The sequence below is a fragment of the Panulirus ornatus genome, chromosome 19, assembly GCF_036320965.1.
Source record: "Panulirus ornatus isolate Po-2019 chromosome 19, ASM3632096v1, whole genome shotgun sequence".
Lineage (NCBI taxonomy): Eukaryota > Metazoa > Arthropoda > Malacostraca > Decapoda > Palinuridae > Panulirus > Panulirus ornatus.
This window is the reverse complement of record NC_092242.1, coordinates 68,701,844-68,719,820: the sequence shown is the minus strand read 5'-3', so window position 1 is coordinate 68,719,820 and position 17,977 is coordinate 68,701,844. Positions and strand designations below refer to the sequence as shown.

Genomic DNA, 17,977 nt, shown 5'->3' with positions numbered 1-17,977 from the left:
CACAGATTAGATTGACTATCCTTTCTGCTGCGAAGACACATGGATTGTGGGCATATTGAACTACACCGTGACCCGCATCACTTCCATTCGGATGACAAGTGTTCACTCAGGGAAGGTTTCGTTCATATTTGACTCATGAACTACCCAACCTGTGGACAGTGGCACAAAAGAGGATACACATAGTGTGCAACAAGTCCAGGAATCGTACCTACAGTGAGAGAACTACATAACAAGTATCGTGGGAAGTAAATTCTGTTAACAGTAGGAAAAAATAGTATGCTTATATAGGCACGGAGGTCCTGGTGATATGACAGCGCTGTTCTCAGATACATTCAAGAAGAAAGACAAATTCTCCCCCCAAAAAACTGACCAGAGACCCAAGTAAATAGATTAAAGCACATCTCTGATCACTTTGTTTTGTGTCATTGAATCATCAGACTTTGAAAAAAGGTTGATGAATATGCTTTATTTCGCTATTTAAGTTGTGTAGGTAAGGTGGGAGAAATGACTCGCCTTGATTGGATTAAGGTAAGGAAATTAAGGTCATCTTAATCCATGGTAACTGATGCTTGCGGGGAGTCTTCTCCTCTTAGGTGATCTTAAAGTGCTCTTCTTGTGTCATAAAACCAGTCACGACAGAGTAGTATGGATAATATTAACCACATAAAGATGGTGATATGTTGCCAGAGAAGGTGGATGAGAAAAGTGAGTGAAGATATAAGCAAGAAGCTGGTGTTTATACGGTCAGAACGGTCCTTTGTGGCTGATGAAGACTAGAAGAGAAACGATGATGAGGTAAAGTGGAGGGAAAGTTGCAGATTATGAGGAGAGACAGAGAAAAAAAAAATAGTGAGAACAAATGAGATGTACAATTTGTAGCTCATTAGGACTTATGGGGAACTGTAGGTTGATGACAGGAGAAAATTGATAACGAAGGAAACGTGGACGAAGATGTTAGATGAGGGATGACCTAAGAGAGAAGCGACGTTTGATGTCCCGTGTGTTACGGGACTTGGGACCTCTCGTCGTGATGGACAAAAATTTATTAAAGGAGTTAATTAAAAGTTCTGGAAGCTGATCTTAAAAATCATGTCGTGTTCCGGGAAAGAACTGTGCTTATTAATTACCAGAGAGAGGGGGAAAATATGTATATGTACTCACTCAGACAGACTATTGAAATTATTTTAGCTTTTAGGTTTCATGTTTTAGAGAACTTGTGTAAAATTTTATTCATATATATATATATATATATATATATATATATATATATATATATATATATATATATATATATATATATATATTTCTATTTTTAGGCATGTTTGCCCCAGCGACGTAGCGTCGAGAAAAGAGCCTTCAAAATATAAATCTCATCCTTTATTCTTCTGTTCTTGTCTTTATAAAGTAGTAATAGAGGTGACACTGAACAGCTACTGCGCCGCCATAGCTAGCCCTCCCGCTGCTTGAAGCGAGAAGTACTGGTACCAGACTGACCCCGGTCGATGACTGCATGACACCTACTGCCTAGGAGAGAGAGAGAGAGAGAGAGAGAGAGAGAGAGAGAGAGAGAGAGAGAGAGAGAGAGAGAGAGAGAGAGAGTAGATTTTCTTGTTAGCTATTCGATGTTTATATCTGTTATGCTTTTATACATCTATAAATGCAATTGACATTACAGAATATTTACATGACGGAAATAGCTGGAAGGCATATTAATAACACCTCGCTGCGTTGATGTAAGCTTAAAAACACGATGGTACGGAGGCAGATACACTGCATAAAACTTCCTGTTCCCTTTGGGATGATTTTCATATCCGAGCTTCGTGTTGTGATAAGTAGTAACACAATAAGTATTTGATCAAGGTCGTTGTGTCTGTCCGTATGTTCTGTGTATTCGTACTGAGATGTGATGATTGCTTCGACACGACAACGAAAGGGTGAGGTATAATTTGTTTTTTGAGGTGGGAGGGGGGAGGGGGGGTCTTCGTGGTGCAGCAGTTTGCGTTGCTAACCGTGATCCATTTCCGAACCGCCCGGTGTTGAGCGCAGAGATTCGAATCTTGGTTGCTGCCGGTCGGTCCACGGTCAACCTAGCTGTTCATCCTCCACTAAGGGTTTGTCGATAAAATTGGTATATATATATATATATATATATATATATATATATATATATATATATATATATATATATATATATATATATACATCCTTTCCCGTTATAGTGGGAGAAAATGTCTGGCGTGTGTTGCGAGTTTCACAAAATGCCGCTGATTGTTTTTAACTCATGTTTAATGCCGGAGAAAATTATGTTTAGAAAATCATTTACTCATTTATGTTTCCAACATCGCCAGAAAACAGCGGCAAACCAGTATGGCAGGAGGCCGCTTGGGTTGTGTTACCCATTAGTAAACTGCTGCACACTGAGCTCTATTGTCAAGTATTTTAATGTCTTATATTGTCGCGTTCTGAATTCTATTGTACCGCTTCGTGCTCAAATAAAATTTTCCTCTATTGCCGCATATTGAAATATATATTTTTGCCCCCTATTGGTGTAGGTTGGTACAGAGGCGCCGCTATATTCAAAACGAACCATTTAAAAGATCGGTTCGAGTATGAGAAGTGGAGAAATATACAAGACCAACAACACACACACAGAAGGAAAAAGAAATGTTAAATACCACATCGTAAAAAATGGTCGTCAGTATACGTGGTGGAGATAAAGTGATATAGTTAGAATTCGTATATTTTTTTTGTCATCCATGCATTAACCCCATTGGCGAAAGATGGGAGAAAAGATTTTTTATATTTTTGTCTCATTTGTGATCTTCATGACGGAAGATATCCATATTCCCTGCATGTCGTGGAAGGCGACTATAGGGGGAGGGAGCGATGGGGATGGAAATCTTCCTCTCATGTTTTTACTTTTCCAAAAGAACGAGCAGAGAAGGGGGCCAAGTGAGGATTTTACACTCTAAGGCTCAGTCGTCTGTTACCTCGATAACGCGGGAAATGGCAAATACGTATGAAAAAAAGTATATATATATATATATATATATATATATATATATATATATATATATATATATATATATATATATATATATATGTATATATATATATATATATATATATATATATATATATATATATATATTTTTTTTTTTTTATACGATTCGCCATTTCCCGCATTTGCGAGGTAGCGTTAAGAACAGAGGACTGGGCCTTAGAGGGAAAATCCTCACCTGGCCCCCTTCTCTGTTCCTTCTTTTGGAAAATTAAAAAAAAAACGAGAGGGGAGGATTTCCAGCCACCCGCTCCCTCCCCTTTTAGTCGCCTTCTACGACACGCAGGGAATACGTGGGAAGTATTCTTTCTCCCCTATCCCCAGGGATAATATATATATATGTATATATATATATATATTTTGTAAAACTTAGATTTGAATAAAATGAAGACTTTGAGGAGAGGCTGGTCAAGTTAAATGGCCATATCATTATCATCAGACGTGGCTAACGTATTTTTGATGAATTCTTCTTTTGAGACCAAGACAGGATATTAAAAAGTTGGTTATAAAAGTTGGAGATGATGATGAAACTACTTAAGATGGTCTGGACCTCAGTGAACCAGCCCCTGGAAATTGCTAAAAGATCAAGTGTAGAAGGTGATTAAACCTCACGTGATGAGGAACACAGAGAGTGTGGATGGTGCAGCATACACAGTGTGGTGCAGAGTACACAGTGTAGTGCAGAGTACACAGCGTGGTGCAGCATACACAGTGTGGTGCAGCATACACAATGTGGTTCAGCACACATAGTGTTGCGCACCTTACAGGTTGTGGGGCCGTACTACATTCACACACACACACACACACGCACACACACTGTGGGTTTGTGTGTGTGTGTGTGTGTGTGTGTCTGTGTGTGTAGTGCAGAACACATGGTTTGATGGAGAGAGCAAAGTGGTCATCATGCAGGCCACACATGATGACTGTGGTGGCATACTGTTGGCTGCTCTGGTGTATCAGAAGGGGCGAGATGCAGGGAGGTACATGTGAGAGTGGCGGAGGAAAGACAGCTAGAAGCACACCACACGGGCTGGTGTAGGATGCAGAGTAAGAGCGAGCTCGTGCTGTGAGCACACCATGAGTGGTAGTGGTAAGAGACTGTATGGGGAGTGAAATCACACAGTATAGATAACAAAGACACAACACCTTCTAACAGCTTAGTTATCAGCTCAAGGCTGGTACCGTCTCACTGACGAGGTTAAGCATGTATGAAAGAATCGATGAAGGAAATATACAGGAGGTTGGAAATGTTGGTATGGGAAGTTTGTGGTGATGATATAGGGAATCGATAGTGTTGGCATAGGGACTTGGAAGTGATGGCATAAGAGTTAGTAGGTATTTCGCAACAGTGGACGAATTGTTAACGGTATAGCTATGTCGTTTCTAGTACTTTCCCTACATCACCGTTAAGTTGGAGCAACAGAAACCTGTAACAGAAATACTCTGTCTGGAAAACCTTTGACATTTGTTTTTTTCTAATGTTATATTTACAGGCCACTCCGAACTGCTCGCTGTCTTGTTAGCCCAACCGAATCTTCAGCTTTGTGGTAGTCACTAAGTACCTCACTGCTTGGCTTTTACCTTATCGGACCCTCGAGGCTTAATGCGAGGGACAGTGGTAGATGACTGTCTCGCATTTCCTTACATCTATGATCGTAGGTTTGCGACGTGATATTCCTCTTTTACGACGCATGAAACATGGGGTTTGTGTTGCGATTATTTCAATTCCAGTGTGGCCGCGTGAGACGTAAACTGGGTTTATATTTGTTCCCGGCTGTAATGTGCCACCTAACACGAGTGTAAATCACAGTCATTATCACATACGAATTTCACATTTTTCATTTCCACGTAATCTTCTCGAGCACTAAAAATTCAATTGTTCTTGCGTTCTTAGCTACACTTTTAGGTTTAATATCAATACTGGCCGAGTTTTATTGAAGCTGAAATGAGTCAGGACGAAAATTTTTACACAGGAGACACTATACTCGCATTTTTTTTCTTTCGTGAGAATACGTTATGCTAATGAAGTACGCATGATCCTAGATGTTCCGAATGATGACATGCAGCATTGTATGTGGTATAAGGCGACGGCCTTGTAATGACGTGGCAGTCGGCCCACAGCCAAACCACCTGTTCATCCTCTTCTCCGGGTTGGTCGATAAATGGGTACCTGGGGGTACCTGGCTTTGGCTGGTGTGTGTATATATAAGTTAGCTTTGATTAGGATATTCAGATGATATTGTGGTTTCACGTAAAATGATACTCATGGTAGCCAGGCAATTTTCATTCATAGTTTCTCAAAAACATCATTCAATCACATCCTTCATCTTGTTCGACCACCAACAGTCCATCTTCACACACCTATCAAGTGTAAACTCGTCTACCTTTCGTATATGTTCAGACTTAGTAAGAACATTCCCAAGTCATTATGTTTCTCTACCCGAGTTTTGTTTAATTGTTGTACACAATATCATCGTAAGCAGTGAAATACCGTTTGCTTGCCATACTACCGTATCATTCCTCACGTATGATCCCATCTGTAACTATACGTTCATTTCATGGCTCAGTAATCCCGTATTGCATGCTTGCCAGTCGTGTCTGCCGTCTAGTGTGCCCTTGTTATGAGGACTCGCCCAACTAACCTTGAAGTCAGCGCTGTTATGTAGTACAGTTATGTATACACTACACTGGAGTCGGTCATATACCTTCACAGGGTCATAAGTTCCTTCATTTGTTGTTTGTATGGCCCGGTAACACGACGCGCTCTCTCTCTCTTTCTCTTTCTCTCTCTCTCTCTCTCTCTCTCTCTCTCTCTCTCTCTGCTTCGGCTTGTCACAACAGGTAACCCACAGGGATTTAAACGGTAATACCAATTGAAAATGACCGTATACAGCATTTGCAGGTGATTGAGGTGGTAGTTTTTTTTTGTTAGAACTGTTATCGAACGATCCACCTGAGAGAGAGAGAGAGAGAGAGAGAGAGAGAGAGAGAGAGAGAGAGAGAGAGAGAGAGAGAGAGAGAGAGAGAATATGTTTCATTTCACTTCAACCATTCCTTGAGCTGTGACTTGATCAATCTTTCTCGACATGACGAAGAGAATGTTGCAGCAGATGCTTGAAATTGCCCACAGGTGCAACACAAACCATGGTCAACAACGCTGGTAGTATTTTCATTCACTTTCCGGCAGTCCCACAAGTCATTACTACCATCAGTGACCCTGAGGACTAACGACCTGTCACTATCATCACCACCACCGTCACCATTACTCCTAATTACCATCACTATCTACGATGATTAACCCTCGCCATCATCATAGCAGCATCTTTAGTCCAGCAGCCAGAGTCATAGCTTTTGACACAACTCTACCACAACCCTTGAGAACCACTACCCTTGCCACCCCCATCACCAACACCACCTTCCCCAACACACTGATATCGGCTCCATCACTTCCGCCAACACTTACCGCTGTGACTAGTGCCATTATCACCGCCACCATCAAGACGACCAGCACCACCACCACACTTCCACCACCATTAGTGTGTCATCATCGCGATATATTCGCTATCACCACTACCCCCCGTTACGACCTCAGCCACAGCTGGGGTCGTACCACCACCAGCACCAGCGGTACTCCTGGTAACATGACATATCATGAATACGTCATGACAGATTACCATCAGGATGAACTCCTCCTCATTCAACCTAAATCTCTCGTTGCCTGAGGTCCAGCTTCGAGTACCATGTTTATAAAAGCATTTTGAGGGAGAATGGAAGATAAAAAATTGTTGATACCTTGAAGCATTTTCCTCCCTGCTCCCCACGTACGTAAAAATAGACGGCAAGAATCATAGTGTAAATATTCATGCTGAGAGAAACATTTCAGGGGAGTAATTCGCCAGGGGAAGGAGCGCTTGATGAATATCGCCGGCTATCTTGGTCGGAAAATAACAGGGAATACAGTATACCTGCCCCCCACCTAGACGCGCTGTCTTGACGTCACACGGATCTCTGGAGAGCCTAACAAATGATGTCGTGGAGGAGGAATTTTTGAGTGAATTTCCTGATAATGGTCGAACAAAGTATCCTAAGCAAATTTTTCATTTTCGCAGCTAAAGTTTCCAAATGGCAGTAGTTTATATGTTTATCTGTTTTTTGCTAATTATATTTTTCACGTGTTTGGTGTTGTAGGTGAACCACCGTCCACCGTTTTCCTTCAGTTGCGACAGTGTTAGGGGCAATAAACAGTCCACTGCTTCACTTGGTAAAGGTTGGTAACAGTGTTTGGCCATCACTGTGAGCCAAACCTCGGACGATGACACGTTTTTTGGCAGTTTTAATTCCCTGGCTGTTATACCTCGCTCGAGTTATTTATTCGGGAGGGAGCGAAACACAAGCTGGGCCTTCTAATTTGTGCGTCCACTTTGGTGTAATGATAGACGCGCCTCTTGACTGATTGGCCGCAAAGGGAACATTTTTCTTATCGTTAGGGAAAATGAAGACGTCAAGAAATATTACACTTGCACCCATCACGAATGTATTTGACGGAGGAGCTAACCCTCTTCTTGACCAATGTGATCCAAGTGGTGTGGATTATGCAAAGTAGTTTTGCGCTCTCGTGAATGAATTACCACCTCCGCTGTGACCGAGTTAACTACACCTGGGTTGGTTGGATGCATCAGAAACAATTTGGAAGTCGTTATGTTCTCAGTCCGCAACGGCCTGATGAACCATTCATGAACGTGCAGAACACTGTATTAATCCACAGAGTAAAGAGAAGAAAACGTTGTTTTTATCAAAGGGAAGTGACAAAGGTGCGCTGCTTAGAAACGTCAGATTTTAGTACACACACACACACATATATATATATATATATATATATATATATATATATATATATATATATATATATATATATATATATATTATTGGTAAGGAAAAGATATAGTCATGAAATATCTTAAATGGCAAAGATCCATAAAGGTACCATGAAATACAGTGAACTGTCGTTCGCATGATAGCGTGTGTCCCATTTTTTCATGCATTCATTATCTCATTATTTACCAGTACTTGTTCCCTGCCCACACTGACGCCGGCAGACTGTCGACTGATCTTCCATATAAATTCCATTGTTTCGCCAGATATCATATTTCCGTTTCCTCCCACACAAATCTCACAGGCAGACTCGGAGAGCACTCATCCAGAGGGAGGCATGAGAGAGATTTCCCCTGGGAGGGAAGCCAGGCCTGGAGTCTGGACCTCGACACGAACTAATATGCGACGAATGGAGAGGACTCGGGGCTTATCGATCCACTATCACGGATTTTTTTTTCTAGTACAGATGTTATCTTTTTTTTATATTGGAGATTCATGCGCGGCGAGTAAGATTTAAGGTGCGATAGACTTGCGACGAGTGTGGTACAAAGTGCGGTAGATCTGCGACGAGTGAGGTTCGTAGTGCGATGGACCTGCGACGAGTAAGGTAATTGCGACAGACGTGCGACGAGTAAAGTGTAAGATCTGATAAGCCTGTAATTCATCGCATCTTCCCGGCCTCGGTTCTTAATGATAAGTTGACGTTTGCCTCGTCTTCCAGGCTTGTCATACGTGTCGACACAGTTATTTCGGTGCATATTAAGATACCTCATCAGGACCAGGAGCCATATATAGGCAAAAGCTCTAGATATTTCGGTGCTTTCCAAGATCTCTCCGTCCCATGTCACCGGAGTTGGGGTTCTTGTGTCTTTCACTTACAAAGTGAACCAGACTAGGTATATTTAGGCCGTGGGGTACCATGTTGGGCTTGCTGGCTGCGGCCTCTAACAGCTTGGTCGACCAACGACCCAACTATGTGAATATAAGACACCTGAAGACTACACCAGGTATTCACCAGAGTGCAGACACTGGAAATTTGTGATGCAGCTCCTCGCATATATTTCACATCATCCTTTACAGCTCTCTCAGTATCCTTAAGCCTGATTAACTGTGCTTTAACTAACAATTTTCTCCTGATGAATTTATGGAAGAGACTTGAATTGTGCCCTGGTTGTCCACAGTATTCTTTTCAGCATTTCTTTGTTCCTCATTTCTTTTTTCCGCTGTGCTCTCATTTCTTCCCTTTATTGCACTGAAATGCTGGCCGGCTCTACGTAAGTACCGCTTTGATCTCCGCATTACCCCAACCTAAGCTCTCTCTCTCGATTTTTGACATCTTTTTCAACATTCCTCATGTATTTGATACCACGTTCCTAGTTCTTCATTATAAATTTCGCAGAACCTTCCACATATCTTGTGAACTCCACCTTCCAGTGTAGAGAGAGAGAGAGAGAGAGAGAGAGAGAGAGAGAGAGAGAGAGAGAGAGAGAGAGAGAGAGAGAGAAGAGAGAGCTATATGAACGAAAATTCTTTTGCTTTCAAAATATCATGTGTAAAAGACTGGCTGTCTGCCATACACGTGATCCAGGTTCGCCTCTTGCGTGCACAGATTGGAAAATGGATCAGAAAGATTTACGCGTGTGCATCATTCGTTCTGATGTATAGAAATCACCGATTTGTCTTGAGATGATTAACAACATTCTTAGCACCCGTGTGAGAGCGAGCCACTGTACTACTTATGGCCAACCAGTAGGGGACATGAGGATCCTAAACCACAGTAACAGTCTTGGCAGCCTTTTCAGTGTCCTCGTTAGGTTACTTGCATCATGAGCATCAAAGGTATTCAGATTGTTGAACTGGTGTCTAGTAGTGGCGGTGTAGAACTGGGCAATGTCTAGAACGTAGACGGGAAAGTGTACCTCGTGTATGTCTCGGGAATGTGGTTTCAAAATGATCGTATGTCTCGACTGGAGCTTGAGTGAGGACGGCGATTGCATGGTACTTGCGTTATTATGTATCATTTTGATGTGAAACGGACATTAGAAGTTGATATATCATTTTCGTAAACAAAGACAATACTGTTATCATATCCGCTTTGATAGACTTAAACATCGAAAACAGATCATGATATTTTCTAGACCTTCCTAAAGGGCCGGGTACCCACACATTCTTTAACCAAACAACAAATTGGATTTCAACCAATTTAGACATTCATTCACCGGGATTACAACCGATTAAATGGTAGCAATATATGAGGCGGGAGGTTCGTTAGTAAAATTTGCGTCAACTCTCCCTCAGAAAGAGCATATATATATATATATATATATATATATATATATATATATATATATATATATATATATATATATGTATATGATTTTGGAAATATCACAGACTGGGCGTGTGTGTATTTTTCTGGGATATCTCTTTGCTATTATGAATAAAGTGATATATTTAGGAAGTGTGTGTACGACTCGCCTCAAGAGCACTCATATTAATTGCCCAGTTGATGACGGTATAAGAAAGACGTGTTCTAAGAGTTCGGTCACAGAGAGAAGTGAGCTGGAGTCCAATAAACGTAATCACAACGTAGGTTGATGATGATGAAACCTGTGATTAAGGCTCAGTGTACATCTACTCTCTACCACGTCACTCTGTACGTACCTCCGCTTCAGTCTATCGATAGCACGTCGTTACTACTACCACAACTGCAGTAACTAGTACTACAATACTGCTATACAACATAACTACTACCGCTACTGCAGCTAATACTACTACAACAACCAAAACTTTTACTACTATTACAACTATAGCAAGTATTATAGTTACAATAGTCTGCTACTACTACTGTACCTCCACTGTGCCACCAGACCCGTGGCCAGGCAGAACTACACGTGATGGAGTAGGGAGGGAGCCGGTCCCTGCCTGACCCAAGACTATAATCCAATAATCCACCTGAGTGTGTTTATACAGCGCCGCCAAGACCCTCCCGCACTTCTACTTCCTCCACGACCGTGTACACAACTTGCCGAATGCAACTTAGAACTTAGTCGGACACAGTAAGTTTCAGGAAGCGGCTCATATCAACTTGTGCAAGACGTAAGAGGGAAATTATTTGTAGCTTGGGGAGATATAAGTTTGTTGGGGGAGAAGCGGGCCGAGTTTGGCGGACGTTGGCAACTGTGTGTACGGTGAAGCAGGTGGCAAGGCGTTCCACTTGACCATTTTGCTTCGTTAACGAGGCCGCTGCAGGATTTCTGATTGGCCCACGGCTTCGGTTGTGGTTGTGGTGGTGGTAGGTTCACGTGGCGGTTGTTGCTGCTGTGGTGGGTCAGTGTGGAGGTTATTGTGTGTGTGGGACGACGGGTGTTATTGATTTGGTGGTTGTGGTAGAGATGTGGTTCTTGTGGTGGTAGTGCTGTGGCTGTGGGGATGACGTGCCGGTTGTCGTGGTTGCTGTGTTGTATCTCTCTTGGTGGAACACTGTTCTGGGTTGTGATGTGTTAGTTGTACGGGGTCGTGTGGAGGTTACAATGGTGGTTATAGTGGTTGTAGTCGGTGTTTTGGTGGAGGTTCTGGTTGTGTATTTGTTGTGGATATGATGTGGAAGTTGTAGTGGTGGAGATATGGCAGCTACGATGATGTGGTGTTTGTAGTTGATTGGTTGCTTGTGGTGGTGCATCAGTTGTGGTGGAGATGTGGCATTTGTGTTCGTGCTGTGGTGGTCTTAGCTGACAATGTGGCAGAAGTTCGTGGTTTTAATGTTTCGGTGTTTGTGTAAACAATGTGGAGGTGTGGTGGTAGATTACATTTTCGGTTGAGTTGGTGGAGTGGGACTTGTGGTGGCGATAGTGTTGGAGATGTGGTGGCGGTGTAGTTATGCTGGTGGTGGATGTGGAATCAATATAGCATCGTGTAGCGGTTGTGTGCTGGTGATGTGACTTAAGGTGGCGTCACACTAGCGCTTTTGGCGTCAATCACCTGACTTCTTGACGTTTTTTTTGGTGATTTGCGTCAGTTTCGCAACCCATCAAACAATACGAAATCGTTCGTCTTGATTCCGATAGTTTTCATCAGTTTTCTGTGTCGTCTTATAATCTTGAGAGCAAATTTTTACTTGAATATAGTTCGAAATAATTAACGGTGTGTTTATGAAAGATAGTTACATATTTTCTATAATAGTGAAGTCCACATTTATTATATTCACCCTTTGATAATAGTAGACATGTGTTCTGTTTACATTCATACCACATGTGTTCATGTGCTCGCCTGATACATCCTCGCGGACACATCTTCGTCATGGCCTTTGTAGCATTCAATCATTATAAATTTTGTGTACATAACGAAGTCAATGAAGAGGGAGGTGCACAGTACAATAACAGTGACGTTAAGAGTTCTCTGAACTCTCTTATGTCATTGTGGTGTACATTGTGGTGTACATTGTGGTGTACATTGTGGTGTACATTGTCAGTTTTCCTCGCGGTAATCATAAGCGCGCACAATTAAGGCTTTTTAGCACACTTGCCTTTCTACAATTTTTGGTGGAGAAATGTAAAGATGAGTCAGCGCCATCTTGCTTATTTATGTTGACGAAACGCAATGATTATCCCGATGGTTCTGCTCTCGTGTGTGACAGAGCTTGCGAAGGAAAATGACGGAAATCAGGAGATCGATGCAAGAAATTGACGCAAGCGATGTGACAATGCCTGTAATTGATGGTGTCGTACGGGTTTGTTGTGTGTGGTAATATGTCACAGTTGTGTTGGCGGCAGAGTTACGGAAGAATTGTGGTCGTTGCAGAACTGTAGCGACGGGGATGTGTTTTTGTAGATATAGTGATCATAATGGTGAGGCATCTGTGGTAGTGATGGTGGTTTAGTGGTCGTGTTGGTCGAACAAAGGTGATGTGGTGGTGGCAGTGGTTGTGGGTGGTAAAGATGGTGGAGTTAGGCAACCAGTTTTACATGTAGTGTGTAAAATATCCTCGAAGTCACTCGTTTCGACGACTCGCTCGCTCATTCCTTTCCTGGTGGCACGAGTCAGTCTGGAATGATGGGTGATCTGCAGCTGACGTGCGCCCTGATGTGTGAGCTTGTGTACCGTGGAGATGTCCTCATCTCTACCATAAGGCGTGAGCGGCTGCACCGTGTGTGTGTGACCTGAACTGTAGTCTTATCTGTACCAAAAGGTTATCTGGTGTATCGTGCAGTGTTGGAACAGGGAACTTCATAATAGATATCTTTAGAAAGAAAATGGATAGTGTAACTTAATTCATGACCTGTAAAGTAGAACATAGATGTTTAGAAGATCTTTTCTCGTGTGCGAATACTTTACAATAACACCACACTTGATATCCTTATCATCCACTGTAAGAAAGTCAACTTGGTTTCTAAACATTGTGATTGCTTTATGATTTCCTTACGTTAGTAGTCAGTAGTATAATTACCAGTTATTTCTTGCTACGAAATAGTATATTCGTCAGAGTTATTACTTGCAACTAAATTTTTTCTCTTCACCTCCTACAGGTAGGGCATCGCTCCGACAAGATGACATTGGCACGGACGCCCCTCCTCCAGTGTTCGTCGCTCACCCTCCCGGGTAAAGTACTTGTGCATTGAGTATAGACTAACTTAGTACAGAGAGAATGAAGATTTACTAACGTACATTGTGCTCCTGGTGTGAGGGCTGTCGTTGTTTTTTTCCTACACTGTCTGTGGTCGTGGCTGGACCTATGACTAATGTCTTCGCTCGAGCCTGTTGGATGAAGCTCCGCTGTGACCATTATGTGTTCACAGCGTGACGAATGGTCTGATTACCTCTCAAAATGCAGCGTTAAAATTGAACGATAACTCTTTGCTCCAGCGCCGACGCATTACCCACCGGACGGAAAAGTTTTGAGTTTTTGCGTAAAGTAGTAATTTTGCGACAGTAGTTATCTGCAATCCTTTAAACTATTTCGTGGCTCAAATTTTACGTATATATATATATATATATATATATATATATATATATATATATATATATATATATATATATATATATATATGTGTGTGTGTGTGTGTGTGTCACACAATGCTTTCCAACAGCAAGAATTCGAACCGGTCCCATTTGTGTGGGTGCTGAGTACACCAACCATTTAGCTGGTGGTTAGTTTGCCTCGGAATCAATTTCTGAGAAATGGTCCTAGTGGTACCCATGACCTTCCTAAAGGCTCTTGCAGCCTAAGGTTGTACTACTTCCAGAAGCAGGGAAATACAGACTCCTTTGTAATGATAAATTCTTTGACGAGGATGTACTCCCAATGATATAGCCTTCCTAAAGGTGATTTTTCACTTCCAGTCTGCAGGCGGAAGCCAGTAACACACACACACACACACACACACACACACACACAGTTTTTAGTGAGGTTGCAGGACGATGTCTGTTGTAATGATCATGAGGAACCCGACCACATCCCCGTAATCCAGCATGGCTAAAAGCGCCTCTTATTGCACCAATCTGAGACATAAAAATAAAACGCATCCCTGGAGAAATCAAGAGTGATGAGACGAAATGATATTGAGGTCGGCCACGGAAAAGTCCGCAGGGGGGGGGGGGGGGGGGGGGGGGGGGGGGGGGGAACGTGTTTTCCGAGTGACGCATGCGCGTGACGGTAACATGTCGCAAGCCAGAGTACAGATGGGGGTGTGCGTGTGGTACGCAGTAAACTGGCGGTAGATGTGGAGGTGTAGTTTTGTGCCGGAAGGAGGGAAAGTGAGAGGTAATTCCCAGAAGAAATGTGGGGATTTGGTCGATGAGTTGTATAAGGGTTTCTAAGTGGTGGAAGAACTGCAGGAGAAATGATCTTGTGGATCCCTTGCTCTGGAGACGTTGTGGATGTGATGGACGCCTAAGGGGAGGATGAAGACGTAATCCTCACGTAGCAGCTCAGCTTAGTTGTCATAGCAGTAAATACATTCAAAGCTCTTATATTGAAAACTACAGTCGCTTTGTCGTATCTTGGATGAATATGTGGTATCTTAATGCACCTGATGATGGAGATATAGGTAAATGAATAGAGCCGGTACTATGATTAAAGTGAGACGGATAGATATCATTTGATGTGGGAGGTACACTGAATTATGCCATCAGTAACACAATATACAGGCCTGACTTAAGCTAGGATTACTAGTAATGTACAGCCCTGACTTCAGCCAGGATTATTAGTAATATACAAGCTTAACTTAAACTAGGATTACTAGTGGCACACAGGCCTAACTTACACTAAGATGACTAGTACTATACAGGCCTAACTTACACTAAGATGACTAGTACTATACAGGCCTAACTTACACTAAGATGACTAGTACTATACAGGCCTAACTTACACTAAGATGACTAGTGCTATACAGGCCTAACTTAAGCAAGGATTAATAGCATTATTATGTGGTATGTCCGTTTCTTGGTTGTTATCCATTTTGATGTTGATGGTAATGGTCTTAAGATCATCTTTTGATTGTAACCTTTCTGAAAGATTCTAGTCAGCATCGCCATACGTCTCGCATGAATGGAGAACCTGTGCGTCAATTGTGCCCGTTGGAAATTCAGTTTGAAAGAGAATATATAACTGGCCGTCTTTGATCGTGGTGCTGATTGTATGTATTGTGATGTAAACTTAGGACCCTTTTCCTTCGTGGGGCTCCTGCAGCTTCCAAGCTGCGTCTCACTCCAGGGATGGGAGAGGTGGGCCCGTTTACGCCGAGAAAGTCCTTCGTGACAATGTACCATTTACCGTCAGCTGACGATGATGCAGCCTCGTTGAAGGTGACTTCTAACCCCCGGTGTTAGCACCTGCAGGCAGGTCTTGTGTATATTTATACATATATATATATATATATATATATATATATATATATATATATATATATATATATATATATATATCCACGTAATTTCTTCCCCTGCCTCAAGATCTCCTCCACCAAGCTAGCTCATCCCACACTAACCCTAACCTCGACCATCGAGACCTGAGTGAGGGAAGATTTAGCCCTGGTGTGTTTGTTTGTTAGAGAGGCACCATCCATACACACGCCACACCTGCACTGAACAACTGAGTATCGATGAAAAAAAAAGTTTTAGATTCCCCAAGCAGTAGAATTATGAATAAACGACAAAGGATGATGTAAAAAGAAATTCTATTCCTTAAAAAACGTCACCGTTCTGGATTGTGGTGGATTCAAGGAAACGCGCACGGGTCAACTTCTTGCATTTGTAAATCCGCTGTGAGTTAACTTTTGAGAATAACAGTAAGATGTTTCCAAGTGTATCTTACATTACGCCAAGTCTAGTGCAGACACTTTAAGATCTTAGAGTAAGTTATCTGGGCATACGGACTATATATTATGTCCCTTAAGTTCAGATTCCTGCAATAATACAATGACGAATGGAAATTATTGTGACTTACGTTTTTCTCGTCTCCTTTGCATCCATTAATTCTGAAATCTTAAAAGTGTGCAGATCTAGACTTGAATATATATATATATATATATATATATATATATATATATATATATATATATATATATATATATATATATATATATGAGGCCTCTTTCGCTCCCATCCATCCTCTAGCTGTCATGTATATTGCACCGAAACCACAACTCCTTTTCCACACAACAAGCACCACAGATCCTGTATACCACATCGTTCCAATTTGCTCTATCCTTTTACCCTCCTGCATATATATATATATATATATATATATATATATATATATATATATATATATATATATATATATATATATATATCGTACCATCACTCTTGGCCACAATACAAACATCACGACCCCTAAATGCATTACGATATTGAAAGATTTTTAACACAGCACTGAATATCAAAGCTTGGAGCCCCGGATCTCCCGGCTTTGAGATGGTAATGTTTAGAAGTAAAATGTGAGGCTTTTATTCCACACAGGTGTACCTACCGGCCCTTCCCTCACCACCACCACCACAGTCCCACACTTACACTGACCCCTCACCTACGGTAGGGTGGTGTTTGGGCGGTAGCCAGGTAAGCAAGTAGCTAGGTCACCGCCAGGCCCATGATGTAGCTGAGTGAGGTGCTAAGGAGTATGGGGTTATCAGAATTTTGTGTTAGCAATAGAGTGTTCGCTGAAGGTCATTCGTGTTAAACCCGTATCTTATCCTGTGTTGCCTCGGTTTGTCGAACGTTTGAATAAATAAGTGACGCAGTTGAACGTATATTGATAAGGTCCATGATCAAAATGCGAGCTGGAAAATCTGGATCATATCTAAAGTGGTGGTGTTCATTCCATCCTGTAATCCTTGGTTTGGTAGCAATGTCGTAGAAGCTTTCTTAAGTTCTCTGAGGACCTATTGAAAAAGTGCCGTGGAGGGCCGTCTGTACCGCAACCTTCGCCGAATATCCTGGACGTCTACCTGATGCACAGGTGAGGCTCTGGGTACAGTGGTCCCCGTCAGCTTTTGTGATGTTACATAGACTGTCGTCTCTGCCACCCGTAGTATGTACACATGGTGAGTGATGCCTTGCATCTTGAATAACAGGACTTTCACGATGCTGTAAAGAGAAGTAAGTGTGGGACACTCGTCAAGGCAGATTTGAGGAAACTCTTCTACGCTGCCATCCTACATTCTGCCCTTAACGCGATAAATTGGTTAAGTATGTTCCCTCTGTTTCGTTCTAACATCACTTCCTTTATGTACACTTCGAGGACGTTGACACATACACATCATCACAGCCGTGGGCGGTGAATGATGTGTGTGGGCCTTGAACGTGCAGGTGTCACAGTGAAGCAATCGAAGGTGCAACAAAGCCTTTTGTCTTCGCCTGACGAGAAAAAGGGTTCAGTGTAGCTTTTATGATCTTGCCTTTTGTTCATATATATATATATATATATATATATATATATATATATATATATATATATATATATATATATATATAAGATTTCAAAATGCATGGAGGAAGACGTCAACCATTATCACACATCGCTCCCATACACCGGACGAAACTTTTTAC

At 42.0% G+C, this 17,977-nt stretch overlaps 1 long non-coding RNA gene across 1 annotated transcript in view; it reads left to right on the top strand.

Annotated features, from left to right (window-relative positions):
* LOC139755295 (uncharacterized) overlaps positions 1–13,533 on the top strand; it is a 185,253-nt gene extending 171,720 nt beyond the window's left edge. Inside the window, exon 3 of the long non-coding RNA XR_011714070.1 lies at positions 13,463–13,533. This is a non-coding gene — a long non-coding RNA (uncharacterized lncRNA). The remainder of the gene's footprint in view (positions 1–13,462) is intronic.
* The last annotated feature ends 4,444 nt before the right edge of the window (positions 13,534–17,977 follow it).